The sequence below is a fragment of the Geospiza fortis genome, unplaced genomic scaffold (genome assembly GCF_000277835.1).
Source record: "Geospiza fortis unplaced genomic scaffold, GeoFor_1.0 scaffold196, whole genome shotgun sequence".
NCBI lineage: Eukaryota > Metazoa > Chordata > Aves > Passeriformes > Thraupidae > Geospiza > Geospiza fortis.
Window position 1 is genome coordinate 435,098 of NW_005054487.1, and position 9,900 is coordinate 444,997.

The 9,900-nt window shown below is 38.5% G+C and overlaps 1 long non-coding RNA gene across 1 annotated transcript in view; it reads left to right on the forward strand.

The window, feature by feature from the left end:
• The window catches only part of LOC115948719, a 5,233-nt gene extending 763 nt beyond the window's left edge, over positions 1–4,470 (forward strand). Inside the window, exons 2-3 of the long non-coding RNA XR_004082506.1 lie at positions 711–785; positions 4,253–4,470. This is a non-coding gene — a long non-coding RNA (uncharacterized LOC115948719). The remainder of the gene's footprint in view (positions 1–710; positions 786–4,252) is intronic.
• Positions 4,471–9,900: the final 5,430 nt, after the last annotated feature.

Genomic DNA, 9,900 nt, shown 5'->3' on the forward strand with positions numbered 1-9,900 from the left:
AGGCCAGGCTGGTGGGCAGCCACTGGATCTGCTCTGGGGAAAACACCCTGTCCCTGCCAGGAGCCCTGACTCTGCTTTCCCTCCCAGCTCCTGGGCAGTGTCAGGGCCACCGTGAGGGAGTTCAGACCCAAAAAACCCCACAGCCCACAGAGTGAACGATCCCAACAAAGAAATCCAGTGGTGTAATAAAAAACCTGTTAAAAAGGCTATGGCAACACTGTAATGGGATTCCCAGGAACCTTCTGGTTTGCTCCTGGTTCTGCTTTCGTGTGTTTTTAGTTCCTCAACAGGCAACTTGTAGGATTTATTCTGGGACTCAGAGGTTGTGAAGGGGTGGCTTTGGATTGGCCTTCACCTCTGGTCCCACTTGGGCCGAGCTGGGCGAACTCATCCCCTCAGCTTTTCCCTCCAAAATATCCCTTACTCATTTCCCTGCAGGTGAACTCGGGTTTTGCCCCAAACTGTCCCCTCCTCACCTGCCCATGCCCTCACGGTGTCCCTTCTGTTCCCCACAGGTGCCCTGGTGCCACCAGGGAGGTCCCTCTGCCTTTCTCCTGCCCCTCTGCAGCCCCAGGCCGCTCCTCTGCTCGCTCTCTCTGCCCTTGTCCCACACAGCGGGGCACCAAGGGGAAAGGGTTCATTAATTTAATTAAGTCTGCAATTCATTATTAATTCATTCTGCAACTAACTAATTATTTCCAATTCCCCAGTGAGAAGAACATGAACTCACAGCCACCGAGGCCTGACAGGTTCCTGCAGTGAGAGCTCAGCGCACATCCGCAGAGGTAAGTCCAGCATCAGAAAGACAAAAGAAAACACAGGAGAAAAATGTGATTTATTTTGCTTCTAAGTTATTTCAAGTTCTTAAAGCCCAGCCAACATTGGCTCTTGATTTTGGTTGGGTGAATGTGAGCAGTGGGCACAGGTCATGCCATTCGTGGGGGCAGAAAAAGTAGATTGAGCTCTCCTTATTTCAAGCAGTTATTAAAAAAGATTTAGAACTCCTTAAACTCTTTATAACACCCTTCAATTACCACAATGTTTCTTCCATGATTTTAACTAATTCTCAGTATATTTTATACAACTTAAAATAACACCTCCTCCTTAACAGACTCATAAAACATTAGACAAAAAGTCCTAATACCAGTCTCAGGCTTACACAAGAGACCCTCCCCATAACCAAACCAAAAAATCAAACTAATGTACCAAAAGTAGACCTTATTAACATTAAAAATACAACTCAACCATATCAAAAAAAACCCCAAATTTATTTCCTCCAAACACCAAATACTCTTGAAATTCTAAATCAAAAACTCTTTAAAAAGTAACAAAAACCATAAAAAATACTTCAAATATAAAAAACCTAAACATATAAGTAAATATTACTCAAAGCCCAGAAAAAATATAAAACAATCTACTCAATATCCTAAATACAAAAAAACCCATTATACAAATTAGTACTGTTCTAAATATAGCAGAAATAAAAATCTTTTACCAAGAAACATAGCTCCCAATAAATAAAACTACAACGGAAAGATATAGGTAATAATAGTAACCCAACAATCTAAAGTTTCTCCAGAACACTTTAATAACTTCAATATTTATAAATAACAACCTTCAATAACTCAGGTATTAATAAAATCAAGCCAAATTAAATTTCACTACATTGACGTCTAAATATTCTTCAATTTCATTTTATCACTGTAATGTTCTATTAAACTTAGGTTTATTATTCCTTACTATCAGAATTAATTAATTCTAAATTTAAATGTTATTTAATAACTTCTCCTGAATTTTATTCAAAATCATTTATCTAAACAATGAAGTATATAGTTAATTTTCTTAAAAAAAATAAAACAACTCCAATTAAAACAACTAAAATAAAACACTAACAAACACATAATCATAAGTAAAACAAGTACAGTTTACTAAATCATCAATTTAATCAAAAATTCTATTCTTCATTACAATCCCTATTATTTCTATCTTTTATAATTAACACAAAAAAGTAGTTACTATTGATATCAAACAATTTAACATTTTTTACTCTATTTCCCTAAAATATCAATATTTTTTTAAGTTACCTTAACTTCTTCAAACCCTTACTACTAATATACTAATTATATAAATATTTTAATTTTCAATAATAAACATTATTTGTAAAATATTATTATAATATTTACAATTGACTTTCATATACTTTACCATTTCTTTATATAATTATCTAAAAAACACATATCATTTCAAAATCCTACTTTTTTATTCTCTAACTACTTATACATCTCTCAAACCAAGTTAACTGCCAAACTAATCTCTACACTAACTCTATAATTTAACCTCATATTATCTCAGAATGTGAAATATTTTTCAAAGTTAAAAAAAAAGTTTATTAAAAACCTCCTCCAAACTATTAATCTTATAACTTTCCTCAATTATTATTACAAAAACACTTCAATGAAAAATCCAACTCCAACATTAGTTTATTTTTCTAAGTTTCATACTGAGTATTCAGTCTCTCCTACAACTACATTTCCTCCTCCCTCACACTCTCAATGTCTAAATCCAAACTGACAATCCTGTCTGTAACCACTTTCAAATATTTAAAAAATAAGTTTACTATATTCAAAACATCTCTATTCTAAAAAAACTTTAAAACCCCAATTATTAAATAATTTAATTAATCTTTAATGCTAATATTTTTACTCATAACTACTATTTTAAAAACCATTATATAAAAATGTATTAAATAACATCCACCAATTCAAATTTAAACTATAATCAAACCCTAACTCTACCTAAATAAAATAATTAACAACAAACCCAGATATTTGCTACATCAAAAATAAAATTCAAATCATTTTGACTTAACAATTTAACTTTATCAATATAACAACTAAACCTCTTTTTAAAATAAACTTAAAAAATCATTTTCCAAACATATTTATGTATCCTTCCACTAATTTAAAATTTATCAACTGTTACAAACTCTAAAATAATATACAATATTTTAATACTTAATAAATATATCATTTCACATGTTACTAAGTATATATATAAACTAAATAATTCCTAATTAAATTTTTTTCTTTACTGCATACATTATTTTAATCTAATATTTCTTCATACTTATAACAAAATTATAATAATAACAACAACTTAAATAAGTATCTCACAAATCTCCATGAAATGTTATCAACCAAAATGTATCAATAGTTTATTTCTCATATGAAAACATAAAGTTCACTTACATTTCAGCAAGTACAACAACCCAGGTAAATTTCAATAAAAAACAAAAAACCACATCACACAAAAAACCACACTGACCACTCCACACTAAAAAAACCAATGTAAATGGCACAATGTCAATAGAAATGTAAATGACACAAAAATTCCAACTTACACCTCACATCTTGCATTACACCCACCACAAACTATAAACTTTAAATTTCTTTATAAATATAAAAATAAATAGTATAGAATTCTTATTAAATAATAACTTAAAAATATCAAATTCAATCAGATATTATGCCTCTGCTGTATTTACTTTATTTACTTTTAATGATACAACTTTACCAATTAACCAACCTAAACCAAACATTTAAATAACTTTAACTGAAGTTTCAAGTTTAAATACTTTGTATTTATCTATCACTACTCAAAAAAATTAATTCTTTTCTTACCTAATCAATATAGCACTTACAAATAATCCATATAATGAAAAAAGTACATTATTAACTCTTAATATAAAAATAATTACCAATATAAAACATAAAAAATAATTTATCCATCAATGCTAATCAAAATATAAAAATAATTTTAAACCTTGAAACTTGAAACAACACATCACTTTTTATGCCACCTATTACTTAACAACACTAAAACGATTAAATAAATTAAAATATTATCTAAATAAGCAATCTAACACTAAAAGAAACATAAATTTTCTTTTATTAACACACAAACATAAATATAAAAAATTAATGAAATATATTCTATAAATTTATCTAATAACTCAAAATCTATTTATAAAAATATACAACTTTGAAATTTATCAAAAATAAGAATAATAAAACTTAACAGAACAGTTTAATAAATAAAATTTAACACCATAATTAACAAAGATAACAAAATTTTATATTTTAAATACATTTTAATTATTACAATACTACTAATACTAATAATAACACCTTATTTCCATTAATATATACAACCAATACTTCACAAATCTATTAATAACAATTTCTTAATACAGAGAGAGAGGGGAGACGTGGGGATTGGAAAACCAGAAACTTCCAGAGACACCAAAAGATTTGATCTGCAGCCTGGGAAGAAGCTTGGATTGATGTCAAAATACAATACACAGGCATTAACAGAAAAATAATACATAAGATCATTGTGTTTCTGTGGTTGTCAGTAAGAGCATGCCTTAAGTCAGTGTATTTTTAACACAATCTAGAATAAAATAATAAATCAAGCCTTGTGCAACATGGAGTCAGGGGCTCGTCTCTTCCCTCTCCTGGGAGCCCTGTGCCCCCTGTCCCAGGGCTGGGCTGTCAGGAGTGGCATTCCCCAGGCAGTGAATGCCAGCAGAGAGGAAAAGAGGAGCCCTGTGTCCCTCTGACTCACCCCACAGCGTGGGCAGCACCAGAGCCCTCCAGCGCAGAGCGCTGGTGCTGAGGCCTCTTGGCTTTGGCTGCTTGAACACCAGAGCTTTTGGCAAACATGGCAGGAGTTTGATGATTTTTCCTGTCCTGAAAGAGAGGAGGAAGAGGAAATTAAGTCCACTGTGGAAGTCCAAGGATCCAGTTTTCACACTTCTGCTCTGATGGCTCACTATGGGGTTTTATCCATGAGAGGTGACACCAATTCAAACATAAAAGTGCCCTTTGCCAGCATTTTCATTCCTAACTATTTCACACATTAAAAGGAAGCTCATCTTTTTCTTATTGCATTCTTTGCCTGATTTTAATAGAACCATTTTCATCCCAGATCCCACTTGTCAGTCCTTTACCACTGGACTTTGTACAAAGGGGTGGTGTATCACAAGAAATCCCAAAGAGAAACCCCTCCCAAACCTGCCAGGGGAAGGTCCAAGGCACTCCAGAGCACAGCCAGCTGTTCCTGCCTTGTCAGGCCACACAGTCCTGTCACATGCAGCTGAGCTGTGCAGGGACCACACAGAGACATCCTGGGCAGCACCTGGGAACAACAGGGGAAAGGCAAAACGAAAATGTTTACTGTCAGAAAATGAGTGACTGTAATCAGAACTTCTGGACAAATTTAGTAACACCACTTTCATATGATAAATATGGGCCATGCCCATCCTTCCAGCCAGGTGAAAACAGGAGGGAGAACTACAGGAAAAGCAGGAAGGCAGAGTCCCTTATTTGGATATATTTCCCAAAATCTCTTCTGCCTTGTACACTCTTTGTGCTCTTTAAAAGAATGGCTTGCTGCTAAAAAATTAAAATTTTATCAGCCACAGCCAGGACAAGGTGAGCTACAGCTGCAAGGCCAGGTGTGGGGGGAAAGCTGGAGAAGTGAAGGAACAGGCAATCTTGTCAAAAATAAAACTTGTTTGGATTCACCAGTGCTGGGAACAAGGAAAACGCGTTGTCCTGGATGCATCAAGGACACAATGGTCCTGGTTTGGTCGTTGTCCTTTGCTCCTAAGCTTTGGCTTCACCCCCTCTCCAGAGGAGCAGGGAATTCCTGCAGGGCAAGGGCGAGTCTGGTCCCACTGCAGGGATGTGTCCAGGAAAGGAGGGGAGCTGTCTGGAGTAACTGAGCTGTTAGAAGCCTGTGTCACGGGGAGCTGAGGCTGGAAATCCTCACTCAGGATTGCACACCTGGATGTGCCAGGAAGCACGTGCACACACACGTGCCCTCTTGTGTGATATGTCAGTCAGAGCCATGTAACCCAGCAACTTGCTCCTCACTGCACCACTTAGAAATACATTAAAAACAGGAAAAAACCAAACAAACCTACCAAACAACAATCCACAAAAGAGAGGGCTTCGTGCAGCATCAACTTAATGTTCTGCTCAGTGATGGACAGAAAGAAGGAGGAAAGCTGTTCTTCCAGTACTGCCAGTTCTGGACCAAGCAGCTTGAAACAGCCAAAATTGCCCTCACCTGCAGCTTCCCTCCCTGCCCTGACCTGTGAGGGACCAGAGGCACCACCCAGCCCCAGCCTGGCAGCACTCACACCCACTGCTAGCACGGACATCTTCACGTTCCCTCTTTGGCCAAACAAACCCCAGATGGTTTTGCTTCCCTGTCAGACTTGGCAAATTTCGCTGACATTTATGCAGACAGCAGACACCCTGTGTGGCTCTGGGGTCAGATCCCCTTTGGCACAAAAACCCCAGAGAAGATTGGAAGGAATCCGATAAATCTTCCTCGCACAAAGCACCAATTTATCAGATTATGCTCTTTTCTGACCCAGAGATGGGGCAAGTGAGGGGCATTTTAAAAACTGTGATTCCATGTTCAGTCTCATGACAACGGTGAGACAATACAGACGTTATAATCCACGCCATCACAATCAGAAGCCAACTATTGCCTAATTCCAATGCACTCTAAGTGTTTCTTGGCCTAGCAGCTTTTGCCACACCATGCTGTAAATGCCTTAAGGCCAATCATCTAAAACTACCCCTCGTGAATCTTACTACAATGCATCTTTCATAGTTCTGTTTCTCTAAGGTATCTAGTCTTATTTACAAAGTCATGCTTTAAAACTTCTAGCTTCAGTTCTCTCTCAGCAATGTCTGTCCTATTCCGTGGCATTTCTAAGTCAGCATTTCTTATCTCAAATTTCCATACAGACACACACTATGTGAGCCTTCTGTCAAACTCTGAAAGTTTCCTACACATCCATTTCCCTCACCAGAGCTGTTCCTGCCCAGCACAGGGGCTCTGAGTGCTGCTGCAGGGCACAGGGTCTGAAGGAGCACTGTAGCTGTGACATTAAAGCCAGCAAAAGCAATTACCCAGCAGAAAGAGATCCTCACCTGGTCTGATGGCTGAATCCCTGTGGCTCATCCTCACAGTGTCCCTGCTCCAGGGAGGATGACCTGGGGCCACACGCTGCCCTAGCAGCAGAAGAGAAAGGGTTAATGAAGCTTTTTGGACGCATTCTGTCCCCAGAGGGGTTTGACACAGGCACGGGAAGCTCTCACACACAGATTATCCTGAGCCAGAGCACTCCAGGGCATCCTTGAGACAGAGAGCAGGAAAAAGACACAGCTGCAGAACTGATCCTGCTCCTGCTTTCCCAGAGGGGCAGGAACACCATTTCCTCCCGACCCCGAGAGCCCCAAGGACAATCACGTATTGGGGTGGCACTGAAGCTGCCACTTTTCTGGCACTCTTGCCCTAGAACCACCAGGTTTCTGTGGGAGCAGGAGTTATTTGTGCAGTTCAGAGGCTGCACATCCCTAGAGCATTCCCTTAGGGACACAGAGCTTCCCACGTGCATTCTGTAGCCCAGTTTGTAATCTAAGTGCATTTCAAGAGAGTTCCTCCGTCCTTTCCTCCTTTTATAACCACGGCTCCACCCAGGATTCACAGGGAGGCTCCCAGGTGCTTCCCGAGACCCAAATCATTCCAGGTGTTTCAGGAAATAAACAGAAATAAGCTCGTCCCTTTTGGGCTAACAAATTATTTATAGTAGTCATGGCAACCTAGTTCTTGCTTCTGTAGCATTCTGGTCTTACTGGATTTGAGGGGAGGGAAGGGGGAACAGCTTTTGTTGCATCACAGGCAAAGTTTGCTCGGCTGACACTGTGCTTTGCTCTGGCTTTCCTGCACTTCTGTCACCCAGCTCCCAGCTGCTCCACCATAATCCCTTCATGCCAGCAGGAGCGGCTCAGGGAAGACAAAAGACCGAAAGGAGCAGTTTGAAAACGGAGGGCTGAGCAATCAGTTTCCTGCTGGTATTTCTGGGATCCCAAACACTGAGCAGGAGGTCTCAGATGCCTGAGCTGCTGCTGCAGGGATGTTCTGTGGGCACACACACCTACAGCTTAAGGGTGGCAACACTGATGGTTTAACAGTTCGGGTTCTTTTTTGGATCTCTCAAAGCGACTCTGCTGCACAGCTGTGTCTAAATTGAAAGAGAAAGCTCACTGTAGAGGATGGTGACACTTTAGAATGCGTAAGGAGTCAGTTCCAGGCCAGAGCTGTGAGCAGCAGGAGTCTGCAGGGCCCCGTCACATTTGGCACCGTCCCATCCGCTCGCTGTGCCCGGTGTGCCTTCATTTGTGTGGCTGAGCCCAAAAGCATGGCTGCCCAAAGGGCTCTGCTGCTTCGGGGGAGCTCTGCCTGCTGCTGTTCATCTCGCAGCGCTGCTGGAGCGTGGGAGGCCGGGCAAGAGCAGAGGATGCTGTGCTGCAAAGCTGCTCTGATGCTGCCGCCTGCAGCCGCGCCGCAGCAGCTCAGGCAGCTCCAGCCCGGGCTGGACGCTCAGGGCACGGGGTTTGTCTGCACATCCCTCCTGGAAACACCTCCAAGCTGCTACTTGAAGGAGCTCCAGGTATTATTGCACCTTTTTTTTCCCCTGGAATGAATTAAACACAAAAATGGTGCATCTGGACAGGTCGAGCTGGGTCGTCCCCACTTAGAGAAGTGCTCTGGGTTTGGTCAGCCCAGAAATGCAAAGCTCCAAAAAATTCATCTGAGAGCAAACTTCTTCAGGAAGGCAAACTGTTAATTATGAATGTTAATAATTATTAATTATGAATATTTAAAATTATAGAAAATAGAAATGACAAGCTCCAGACCGGTTTTGGTTGGTGGAGATTTTTTTGTTTGTTTGTTTGCTTGTTAGTTTTTAATAGTTCCTTAGAATAAATGCAGCACTTTATTTCCTAGCAATAGAAAAGGAAGCAAATTCTGTGATTTAAACCGATTTTCCAGGTGTCCTGTTATCCCTACAGCCACAAAAAAATTTATGGAACTACAGCTCTGCTCACAAATGAACAGCTTTGCCCTTCTTGAACTGTGGTAGGCAGGATGCTGTCTGTAAGCCAGTGCATACCATACATTTTCAGCTAATGGTCTAAATATAACCTGAAAAGAGAAATCTTGGTGAGAAATCTATTATTTTAAAGGAATATTGAGTTGGCTGGAAGTCATATTTTACATCTGGAACTCTAAAATAAGAAAATCAGCTTTTTAAAAAGTACTTAAAATAAAAATGTTAGGAGTATTCTTTGAGTACTGTGTGTTGTAATCACCGGTGAAAATTTGTATCTTAATTAGCAGAGCAGTGTCTTTTACAAATTAGAATTAGTTTGTCAACAGGTACTTGGAATAAAATGAGTACCTGTTGCTCTTATTGGAATTGAAATTGTGATTTTTTTTTTCCTGGTTGAAAAAAATAGAAAAAAATATTTAATAATTGATCTTTTTTGATAAAGAGCTTGAAATGGAGTAAAATGTAAATAAGAACATGACTTGACTCATATTAATAAATTTTTTTTGGTGTACATAATCATATAAGTTGAACAGAATCTCATACAAGTGTAAAATTCATAGTAAAGATGTCTTTATTCCAAAATAATAATAATAATAATAATAATAATATAATAATGTGTTAGGCAGACAGCTACAAAACATCTACACAAGACTTTGGTAAGAAATGTTCATGGTAGCTTTTTTCATAATTCCACAGCAAACAAAAACAACAAAGGAAATCTAAAAATGCAATCAAACAGAATTTTGTTTAACTCATGTGTCACACAGAGTCCTACTGTACATTTGTTAAGCCCCTAACTTTTTCATTATGTGTAAAGATTCTATCCTTTGTATATTAGAAAAAAAAGGTCCTGACAATGCTAGGATCTGGTAGCTGAGGTCTACAAAACTGGTGGGACATCTGTGCTTTGAGTTCAGCAG